Below are 12,350 nucleotides of genomic sequence, written 5' to 3'. Positions count from 1 at the left end.
ATCTTTAGCCCTTAGCACACTTTGAGAGTGTTGTGTAAATGATAGCTCTTAGTGAGTGAGATTGCAAGGCCTTGAGACTTTGTGCTGTGGTTCTCTAGTGAACCAAACAAGAGCTTGGTGCGGCGGCCTCCTTGGAGCGTTGAAGCTCGCCGGCAACGTCATCGACCCTCCGACTTGGTGTGGAGCGGCGACGACATCTTTGTGCGGTGGACGTGGAGACCCACATCCTTTGTGGAGAAGCTCCTTAGTGGAACCCGGGACCAAGGTGACCGTGATTGTGTTAACGGAAGAGACTTGGTGACCGAGTAGCATACTCTTAGTGAGTGCTACAACAACGTGGATGTAGGTGTGCCTTTGTGGCTAACCAAACCACGGGATAAACACCCGTGTCAAGAGTTTGCTATCTCATATCCCGCTCTTTAATCTTCCGCATTACGTACTAGCAATTTGTGTGCTTTTACTCTCATAGAATAGTTTCTTGATAGGAAATGCTATAGGTTGCTAAACTCTATTGGGATAAGGGTTTTCACACTAGAACAACCTAGTTACACATCTAGATAGCATGTTTTAGTTTGAGTTTTGTGCAAACTAGTTGGAGCCATAGGTCTAAGTTTTTATTAGTGCCTAATTCACCCCCTCTCCCTGTTAGGCTAGAGCAACCGATTCCTTACACCTCCGTGCAAGTCCTTTTTAGCATGTAAAAAATAATAAATTAGATGTTGCCTGTGATCACCAGCTTGCTTGTTGTAGGGTCGAGATGGCGGACTAGAGGGTGGTGATAGTCCTTTCTAAAACTAATTGCGCCGGCTAACCGAAACTTATGCGGAATTGAAACTATTCGCTTAACCAATACTTCACCCCTCTAACTATGACTCTAAGGCACCTCCAAAAAGATCCTACACAAAGCAAATGGAGTGCCAAGCTAGTAAGAGCTCTCCTAACAATTCTAATGCCAAGTCATACAAGCCTAAGCACTAGTACTTCACAAACCGGGGGAGCTCCTACACAATTCTAATGAGCAAAAGCACAAAGCCAAACCTAAGCTCACTAGATGCTCAAGGACAAGGATACACAATCCAAATCCAAGAGCTCAACTTGCTTAGCTACACAATCTAAGCAAGAGCAACTAATTAAGCTACACAAGCTAACTAGTTACACTAGGATCTCTACTTCTAGCTACACAAGCAAGAAGATGATTACCAAGCTACACAAGCTAACTAATCACTAGAGAGCAACTACACAAGCACAAGATATAGAAGAATGTAAATACAATGCTTGTGATTTGGAGAATGCAAACCACCGAGAAGAGTAGACAAAATTGACACGGAGATTTTTATCCCGAGGTTCACTTGGTTGCCACCAAGCTAATCCCCGTTGAGACAAGCTCCAAGGTTGCTGCCGATCCTCTTGCTAGTGGTGACTCTCAAGTCACACTCTCCCACGTGAAGTGCTCACACCGAGCTCTAGCACATGATCCGGTCGAACCACTTGTTGCTCTTCACGTCTCGCTCAACTAGAATTGCTCTTCGCAGCTCCCACGGGGTGAGCGCAATACTCCTCACAATCTCTTCTCCGGAGCACCGCACAATCTTCTTGCGGGCTTCAACGGAGCCTCTTGCCACCAAGCCGCCTAGGAGGTGGCAACCTCCAAGAGTAACAAGCACACCGGCTTGCAACACGATCACCTAGTGCCACTCGATGCAATCTCTCAAAGCAATTGCACTAGAATCGCTCTCTCACTTGATCGGATGATTACTATCAAGTTAGAGTGAGTAGAGGGCTCTCAAGCACTCTCACACATGGACACCAAGTCCCCAAGGTGCTCAGCCATCTCAAATGGCTGGCCACACCCTCTATTTATAGAGGGAGGCCCCAAACTAGCCGTTACACCCAAAACCCGTGAAAACAGAGTTTTCGCGGACTGTCTGCCTCACAAAAACCGGACTGTCCGCCATTCAAAACCAACGGCTAGAACTGCAATGATTATGTGTCAGAGTTGACCGTTAGAGCCCCGGGCGGACTGTCCGCGCCCATAGGGCGGACTGTCCGTGGTTCAAAACTTCGAACCAACCGATTTGCAAACGTCTCTGACTAAAACTGGAAGTGACCGGCGGACTGTCCGCTCCCCAGGGGCGGACTGTCCGCCGTTCAAAAGGTCAGTACACACAGAAACCGCAGTGTTTCTGTCCCAGAATTTTCAGTAGGAGGCGGACCGTCCGCCCCCAAGGACCGGACGGTCCGCAGTTCATTTTGGACACCCAAGACAGAACTACCAAGTTTCTGCGCCCGTTTCAGCTTTTAAAGGCGGACCATCCGCCCCCATGGACCGGACGGTCCGCAGTTCATTTTGGACCACCAACAGAGCTAAAAACGGTTCTGTTCGAGCTCATCCGAGATAACGGCGGACCGTCCACCCCCCTTGAGCGGACCGTCCGCAGGTATATTTCCAGCAGAAATATACCTCGGTAAAACGGCCATAACTCTTAACTCCGATATCCAAATTAGGTGATCTTGGACTCTATGAAAAGCTAATTCAGAGGGCTACACAACCCAACTAAATACTTGATCCAAAACACAATGGATCAAAACAGTATTCCACTCCAAGAGACCACCTAATTTCCGGAGAAAACCGAAAAACCTTTCTTGCTTCCCAAAGTTGATCAACATCAACTCCAACTCTTTCTCCTTTGCAAATGTGCCAACACAACCACGTGAACAACACCATGTGCATGTGTGTTAGCATTTCACAATCATTTTCAAAGGACTTTCACTTGATCTCACCACGCCACTCGATCCTAGCAACATCGCAATGTTAGATTGCTCAAGTGGCACTAGATGACCGATATGCAAATAAGTTTGCCCCTCTTGATAGTACGGCCATCTATCCTAAATCCGGTCATGCACTTCTCTACACAACCTTTGACTGGTGAAATGAAATGCCCTACAAGCCATACCTTTGCCTTGCGCATTCCATTTCATCTTCCCAAATGTTGATGCCACACAAGCACCAAACTCCATCAAGCCTTTTGATCATCATCATGAGTCAACACTTGGCTTGATCTTTCTTAAATGATATGATCCACTCCATATCATCACATGACCTCTTTGGTCCATCGATCTTGACCTTGCTCGCTCTTCACCGTTTCCTCAGTCCATCGGCGCCAAATCTTGCCCAAGCTTCACCGCCTCGCGGTACCTCGCTTCAAAGCCTTGACTTGCCCTTCTCCATTGCAACCGGTCCATCAAGCCAAGCCTTGTCTTGATCTTCTCCACTTTGGTCACATAACTCCATGTCATGTCTCATATGCAATGAGCTTCTCGATCACACTATATGAGCATAGCACCAACCCTTAGTCATATCTCCTCCATGGCACATGTTGCTCATACTAGTGTCTTTGTGTGGACTAATCTCCTGTGTATCTCAACATAAACACTTATTAGTCCACCTAAGTTGTCATTCAATTACCAAAACCAAACAAGAGCCTTTCAATCTCCCCCTTTTTGGTAATTGATGACAACTCTACAAAGATATGGAAATTAAGCATATTCCAAGCTAGCACTTCACACATGTGTAAATAGCTAACTTGGTTTGGATTTTATATTTCTTATCCACCATTAAAACCACTTGTAAAAGATTGGATAAGCACCATAAAAATCCGACTTGGTAGTGATAACTCCCCCTACATGTGTGCTCAAGAGATTTGGTTTTAAACTCACACACATGCATAAATATGAAATTTGTGGGATTGTTATCACTACTAAGTGATGCTAAGGTATATAGGATAAACCTTTGAAGCGTGATACCAATTTGAGTTGCATCCTTGAAGTTTATTCCTTAGCATCAATGAGTAACTAGACCATTCATCAAAAACTCAAGATACCTCATGAGATCACCAATATTAGCAAGGCTCTGATTCACTTGCTAAAAAAATGTCTAGCTACAATCTATGCATGCTAGATGATGGACCACTATGTTTGGATAAGCACCATAAAAATCCGACTTGGTAGTGATAACTCCCCCTACATGTGTGCTCAAGAGATTTGGTTTTAAACTCACACATGCATAAATATGAAATTTGTGGGATTGTTATCACTACTAAGTGATGCTAAGGTATATAGGATAAACCTTTGAAGCGTGATACCAATTTGAGTTGCATCCTTGAAGTTTATTCCTTAGCATCAATGAGTAACTAGACATTCATCAAAAACTCAAGATACCTCATGAGATCAACAATATTAGCAAGGCTCTTGATTCACTTGTAAAAAAAATGTCTAGCTACAATCTATGCATGCTAGTTATCAAATCATCAATCTTCTATGACTAGCATACATCACACACAAGCAATGCATATATAAATTTTAAAACTTATGCAAATGCAAGCAAGCACATGAATATGCACAAAGTGTTTGTCAATCTACTTGAACCTTGAGCTCTTCTTGATGAGGGTAGCTTTCTTGATTTGAATTGATCACTTAAAGTTGAGGATCACTTGTGGAACCACCATTGTTGCACTAGATCTACTTGAATGAATATCACTTGTATGACCATGTATATCACTTGTAGAGATACAATGATATACCTTTTGTTGAATCTAGTATCACTTGTAAAATCATGATGGACCACTATGTTGAATTTGACATTGATAACCAATTCTTGAACTAGATTGTTTCCATGAGCTTCTTTCTCTTTGACTTGATCTAGACTACTTGTCCAAATAATTCAACTCAGTTTGAACCAATGACAAGTTTCTTCACACCTCATTCTAAGGGTTATCTTGACAATGTTGAGTTAAACACTTGAAAGCTCATTTTCTAGATCAACTATTTGGGTTTACTAGCTCATGAACATGTCATATGTTACCACTAGATCATATCAAGCATAGAAGCAATAGTGGCATCATAAAACATTTAAAATTATTTTATTTTTCATGAATGATCACTATATATGACTATATGCACTAATCATGTCCTTAGCATAGTATGAATGCATATGTCAAGCAATTTCACCTTGCTATGTTGGAGTAGAGGATAGTCATTAGATTCCAATGTAGCTCTCCAATTAGCATCATGAAGTCCAATTATAATAGCTTGGTGAAGACAATGAATACCAATATAAAAACCATTCTTCACCCATATGAAATGAATATCACTTATCATCAAATGCACTATCTTGTTGTGGTTGGCTTGCTTCATCTCTTTGATCCTTCCTTGCATGAGAGAATACCATTTGAATATCACTTGAATTTTCATGAATCTCTCTACTTTGGGTGTTGCTTGCTTTTCTTGATCAACCCATTTGATATCTTCAACTAAGAATCTCCAATGACTCTAGATCACCACTTCCATATTGGCCTTCCAAGCACCTTGCTTGTCAATCCCATTATTAGGCGGCTCGGTCCCTCTCTAGGGAGAAGTGATCTCTCCAAGAACCATTCTTGACACTCACTTGAATGACTTTGGTTGATTGATCAAGATGATGGACTAGAAATGATGAATAATCTTCAAGTCTTCTTTAAGTCCCTTTCTTTCTATTTTGCTTAGTATTGATCTTCCAATTTGAGTACCAAAAATGTGATAAGTACACTCAAATGGTCTTGTACCCAACACTTGTTATGCTTCTAGCTCCTCTCAAAACCAAACCTAGGTTCCTCAACCATTTGTAAAGATGATTCCAACTTGAGGACCTTTCAATTTAAGTGACTTAAGATCAATCCAATATTTGTTATTTTTCTGGCAGATTTTGTACTTCTCAAAGAATACACCAAATCTCTCAAAGTACAAGTTGAATTGCCACAAAATTTTGTGGAGATGTGTGACACTAAGTCATATAGCAGCCATAAAAATTTGAGCTTCAATGCATTTTTAGATTGCTACCAGATTTCACATCTTCACGCATAGGTGTATGCTGAAAACTTGCTGCACATGCATTGACAAGATCCACTCCAAAACCGAAGTTTTCTTCGTCATATTCTCATGAAACTTGTACAACAACTAGTATCATAAGTGTAGGGCATGCATACAAAATTTCAAGCCAATCCAAAAAGATTTGATCATCTAACTATGGCTATCTTCTCAGCTTACTCAGATTTTCAATAAAGGACAGATTTTGAGCAATTGAGCTATGCTTTATCAAATTGAATCAAACTTGATGTCAACTTATTCGAATAAACTCACAATACATATATCTAAACATATCCCATATTGAATGTCATCTCATGATCATATCCATTCAAACTAACTCAATTTTGATTACTAACCATTTAATCCATTCAATCAACTTGTAGCAAACAACAAGAGCATATATATCCAATTCAAACGTCTCATATGCACCCAAAAGAATGTGATCAACTAGAGATATACCTTTGTAGCTCATGATAAGTCTAGCTGTCAGGATCCTCCTGAAGACACCATGGGCGGACTGTCCGCGGACCCTTGGCGGACCGTCCGCGCATTGCTCAGTAGACAACCCATCGGTGTATCCGAAGCTTGCATGTTGAACCGATGATCAGCGGACCATCCGCGGTCTTTTGGCGGACCGTCCGCAGTGTAATTTTTCGGCTTAAAACTTTTCTGCAGAGCCTTCTGGTAAACAAGTCTCATGAATGGCGGACCGTCCGCCTCTTACCCGCGGACTGTCCGCACAACCAAATTTTAGACAGCCCAGAATTTTTCCAATTTTCACAATTTCAACTTTGAATTTGGATCATTGCTCAAATAAAATTTCCAAAAATCTCAAAACTAGCATGAACACCATCCAAAGACTCATATGAGTGAGTAAGAATGTGAAATAAAAAATAAATCGAGTAAAAACAAGGAAACTCATAAATAGCGCATAAATGCCTCAAAAATTCAGAATTTTGAACCAAGGGGTGCAAAAAAGAACCAAATGTCATAAGAACTAGTTTTTAAGCCACATTTGAGAAGTAAATGACATTTAGCTCATTTTTCAATTTGCAAAAAAAATTTCATCCAAAAGCAAGATTTAACACAAATAAGTTTGCAAGCCATCAAATATTTCCAATGAATTTCTCACAACTAGAATAAGATACTTGTATGTTGTAGCACTTGGACTTCATTGTTTTGACTAGGCATTGGGTTGTATATATGCAAAGAAGACTTCAATTACTTGATTCAATCATAAGATCAAAAATATAAATTTTATTTGAATCAAGCCTCCAATGCCTTTGGTACCTACACACATTCATCCACATTTTGATGGTACCCAAACTAGGTTGGGTCCTCTCAAGTTAGGAGCAACATACTTTGACAATGCCTTAGTATGAATAGCGGGATGTTTTGCAATAGTAACAAATGAGGTACCATTACCATCCTTTCTAAGCATAATATTTGCATCAATTGAAATAATCTTAGAATTATTACCTAATGGACATGAATAAGCCATGTGTCCCCTTTCCCGGCATAAGTAGCATCTTCTCTTTTGTTGAGCCTTTTCTTCCTTACTCATTTGATGCTTCTCATTGCCTTGTTTCTCATTGTTTGCTTGAGCCTTCTTCTCAAGCTTGTTTGGGCAACCCGAAGCTAGGTGACCCAATATTGCACAACTATGGCACTTGATGTGAGCATGTGGATTCGTATCTTAAATCTTGTTCTTGCTCAACATCTTGGCATCTTGAATATGACTTGGATGTCTTGCTCTTGCCTTGCCACCCCTTCTTGTTCTCTTTTTTATCATCTTCAAATCATCAACTTGATCATCATGGTTGATCTTGACTTGAAGTTGGGGTGCCTTCTCTTGCTCAACTTGTGGCTTTGGTTGAGGTTCTTGTTGCTTCACCAATTGCTTGGTTGGGCACATTGAGGTGAGGTGGCCCCAAGTGCGGCACTTGAAGCATTTGACATGTTTTAGCTTCTCTTCTTCCTTCTTCACCTTGAGGTTTTCTTTGTTGGGGCAACCATTTGCAAAGTGTCCCATCTCATGGCATTGAAAGCACATGAAATGAGATAGCTTCATTTCTTCTTGCTTCTTCATCTTCCTATTATATTTATTCTTGCCCCATTTCTTGCCTTTGGCTTTGCTCTTGTTGGAACCAATGCCGCTCATGTCACCGAAGCTTCTTTGATTTTTGATTATGCTTTCAAGGGTGACTTTTGATTTTGTCCATCTCTATATCTTGTTGCTCAAATACTTCACTTGACTTTGGAGCTCTTTGTTTTCTTCTACAAAGTTAGTTTCATATTGCATAGTAGAAGAAGAACAAGCATCTATATGTGAAGTATATGGCATAGACAATAAATCATCACATGAGGTGGATACATGTTTCTTGCCTACATCACAAGGGTTAGCAATATTTTGCAATTGATCCTTTGACCCATGTGATGAGCTCTCACTAGTTTTAATTCCTTCATTAGAAAGCTTGCTAATGAGTAAAGCATGATCTAGTACCAAGTTCTCATGAGCAACACTAAGCTCCTCATGAGTCAATTTTAACTCCTCATGTGAACAAATCATGACATAAAGTAGATGCTTTTGTTGTTCACATGTGTCTTTGAGAAAAGAGTTTTCTTTTTCAAATTTTATTATTTTGGCTAACACTTCCTCAAATAATTTGATCATGCTAGCATATCTATTCAAGAGCTCATCATATGAATTAGGATCAATCACATTGCAATTCAATACCTTTGTGTCACCTTGTGACATGAAGCAATGTGATGATGGAGATGAGCTTGAAGTATAAATATCATCCATGCATGAACTAATTTTATCAACAAGTATGCTTGGAGTAGAATCATCATTTGTAACACTTAAATCATCACCATCAATTATGTCAAGTGAGCTTGTTGTAGATTGATCATCATCATTATCATCATCATCATCACTTGACCATGAAGTGGAGCAATCTTCGACAACAACCATGTCGTGGAAGTGCTCACCATCCTCATGCACTTCCTCCTTGGCCTTAAAATCATCATCATCATCGGAGGCCGCCCCATATTTCTTATTGAGATAACTCCAAATCTTGTCGGCAGTTTTCATATCCATGATCTCACCAAGTATACAATTATGCAAAGATCTAAACAAAATGTTAGTAGCTTGGATGTCTAGATCTAGGCATTTCTCTTGTGTTGGAGTTAGATTTACTTCATCTAACACATGAGAAAAACCTACATCCACCATCCACCACATTTGAGGGCAAATAAATTTGAAATTGTATATCATCCAAGTTTTCCACCGTGTAAAGTGTGTGCCATCAAAAATGTGTGGACACTCAACATCTAACCCATAAGTCGCCATCCTCTTGGGTCGGTAAGGACCACAAATGAGAGACCTCGGCTCTGATACCACTTGTAGGGTCGAGACGGCGGACTAGAGGGGGGGTGAATAGTCCTTTCTAAAACTAATTGCGCCGGCTAACCGAAACTTATGCGGAATTGAAACTATTCGCTTAGCCAAGACTTCACCCCTCTAACTATGACTCTAAGGCACCTCCAAAAAGATCCTACACAAAGCAAATGGAGTGCCAAGCTAGTAAGAGCTCTCCTAACAATTCTAATGCCAAGTCATACAAGTCTAAGCACTAGTACTTCACAAATCGGGGGAGCTCCTACACAATTCTAATGAGCAAAAGCACAAAGCCAAACCTAAGCTCACTAGATGCTCAAGGACAAGGATACACAATCCAAATCCAAGAGCTCAACTTGCTTAGCTACACAATCTAAGCAAGAGCAACTAATTAAGCTACACAAGCTAACTAGTTACACTAGGATCTCTACTTCTAGCTACACAAGCAAGAAGATGATTACCAAGCTACACAAGCTAACTAATCACTAGAGAGCAACTACACAAGCACAAGATATAGAAGAATGTAAATACAATGCTTGTGATTTGGAGAATGCAAACCACCGAGAAGAGTAGACAAAATTGAAACGGTGATTTTTATCCCGAGGTTCAATTGGTTGCCACCAAGCTAATCCCCGTTGAGACAAGCTCCAAGGTTGCCGCCGATCCTCTTGCTAGTGGTGACTCTCAAGTCACACTCTCCCACGTGGAGTGCTCACACCGAGCTCTAGCACATGATCCGGTCGAACCACTTGTTGCTCTTCACGTCTCGCTCAACGAGAGTTGCTCTACGCGGCTCCCGCGGGGTGAGCACAATACCCCTCACAATCTCTTATCCGGAGCACCGCACAATCTTCTTGCGGGCTTCAACGGAGCCTCTTGCCACCAAGCCGTCTAGGAGGTGGCAACCTCCAAGAGTAACAAGCACACCGGCTTGCTACACGATCACCTAGTGCCACTCAATGCAATCTCTCAAAGTAATTGCACTAGAATCGCTCTCTCACTTGATTGGATGATTACTATCAAGTTAGAGTGAGTAGAGGGCTCTCAAGCACTCTCACACATGGACACCAAGTCCCCAAGGTGCTCAGCCATCTCAAATGGCCGGCCACACCCTCTATTTATAGAGGGAGGCCCCAAACTAGCCGTTACACCCAAAACCCGTGAAAACAGAGTTTTCGCGGACTGTCCGCCTCACAAAAACCGGACCGTCCGCCATTCAAAACCAACGGCTAGAACTGCAATGATTATGTGTCAGAGTCGACCGTTAGAGCCTCGGGCGGACTGTCCGCGCCCATAGGGTGGACTGTCCGCGGTTCAAAACTTCGAACCAACCGATTTGCAAACGTCTCTGACTAAAACTGGAAGTGACCGGCGGACTGTCCGCTCCCCAGGGGCGGACTGTCCGCCGTTCAAAAGGTCAGTACACACAGAAACCGCAGTGTTTCTGTCCCAGAATTTTCAGTAGGAGGCGGACCGTCCGCCCCCAAGGACCAGACGGTCCGCAGTATGTTTTGGACACCCAAGACAGAACTACCAAGTTTCTGCGCCCGTTTCAGCTTTTAAAGGCGGACCGTCCGCCCCCTTGGACCGGACGGTCCGCAGTTCATTTTGGACCACCAACAGAGCTAAAAACGGTTCTGTTCGAGCTCATCCGAGATAACGGCGGACCATCCACCCCCCTTGAGCGGACCGTCCGCAGGTATATTTCCAGCAGAAATGTACCTCGGTAAAACAGCCATAACTCTTAGCTCCGATGTCCAAATTAGGTGATCTTGGACTCTATGGAAAGCTAATTCAGAGGGCTACACAACCCAACTAAATACTTGATCCAAAACACAATGGATCAAAGCAGTATTCCACTCCAAGAGACCACCTAATTTCCGGAGAAAACCGAAAAACCTTTCTTGCTTCCCAAAGTTGATCAACATCAACTCCAACTCTTTCTCCTTTGCAAATGTGCCAACACAACCACGTGAACAACACCATGTGCCTGTGTGTTAGCATTTCACAATCATTTTCAAAGGACTTTCACTTGATCTCACCACGCCACTCGATCCTAGCAACATCGCAATGTTAGATTGCTCAAGTGGCACTAGACGACCGATATGCAAACAAGTTTGCCCCTCTTGATAGTACGGCCATCTATCCTAAATCCGGTCATGCACTTCTCTACACAACCTTTGACCGGTGAAATGAAATGCCCTACAAGTCATACCTTTGCCTTGCGCATTCCATTTCATCTTCCCAAATGTTGATGCCACACAAGCACCAAACTCCATCAAGCCTTTTGATCATCATCATGAGTCAACACTTGGCTTGATCTTTCTTAAATGATATGATCCACTCCATATCATCACATGACCTCTTTGGTCCATCGATCTTGACCTTGCTCGCTCTTCACCGTTGTCTCAGTCCATCGGCGCCAAATCTTGCCCAAGCTTCACCGCCTCGCGGTCCCTCGCTTCAAAGTCTTGACTTGCCCTTCTCCATTGCAACCGGTCCATCAAGCCAAGCCTTGTCTTGATCTTCTCCACTTTGGTCACATAACTCCATGTCATGTCTCATATGCAATGAGCTTCTCGATCACACTATATGAGCATAGCACCAACCCTTAGCCATTTCTCCTCCATGGCACATGTTGCTCATACTAGTGTCTTTGTGTGGACTAATCTCCTGTGTATCTCAACATAAACACATATTAGTCCACCTAAGTTGTCATTCAATTACCAAAACCAAACAAGAGCCTTTCACTTGTTGATTGGTTCTGATCTTCACTGAAATCAAAATATACAGTATATATTCCCTAATTTAAACTTTTTCCTTTTTGGATAAAGTTCAATTTACTAGCCTCAAATATAGACAAAGTCTGAATAACCCCATAAACTATAACTTGATTCAGTTTACCCTCTAAACTATACCATTTAGTTTCTTTTATCCCCTAATACAATTTATTTTTTTTGTTTCTCCATACACAAGTTCAATTTTAATTTCAAATTTTGCAGTGGACATCACAATGCATATTTAGAAAAAGTTTTATAATTTTCCCCAT

This window comes from Panicum virgatum, chromosome 7K (genome assembly GCF_016808335.1).
Source record: "Panicum virgatum strain AP13 chromosome 7K, P.virgatum_v5, whole genome shotgun sequence".
In the NCBI taxonomy this organism is placed as follows: Eukaryota; Viridiplantae; Streptophyta; class Magnoliopsida; order Poales; family Poaceae; genus Panicum; species Panicum virgatum.
Note: the sequence above shows the minus strand (reverse complement) of the source record.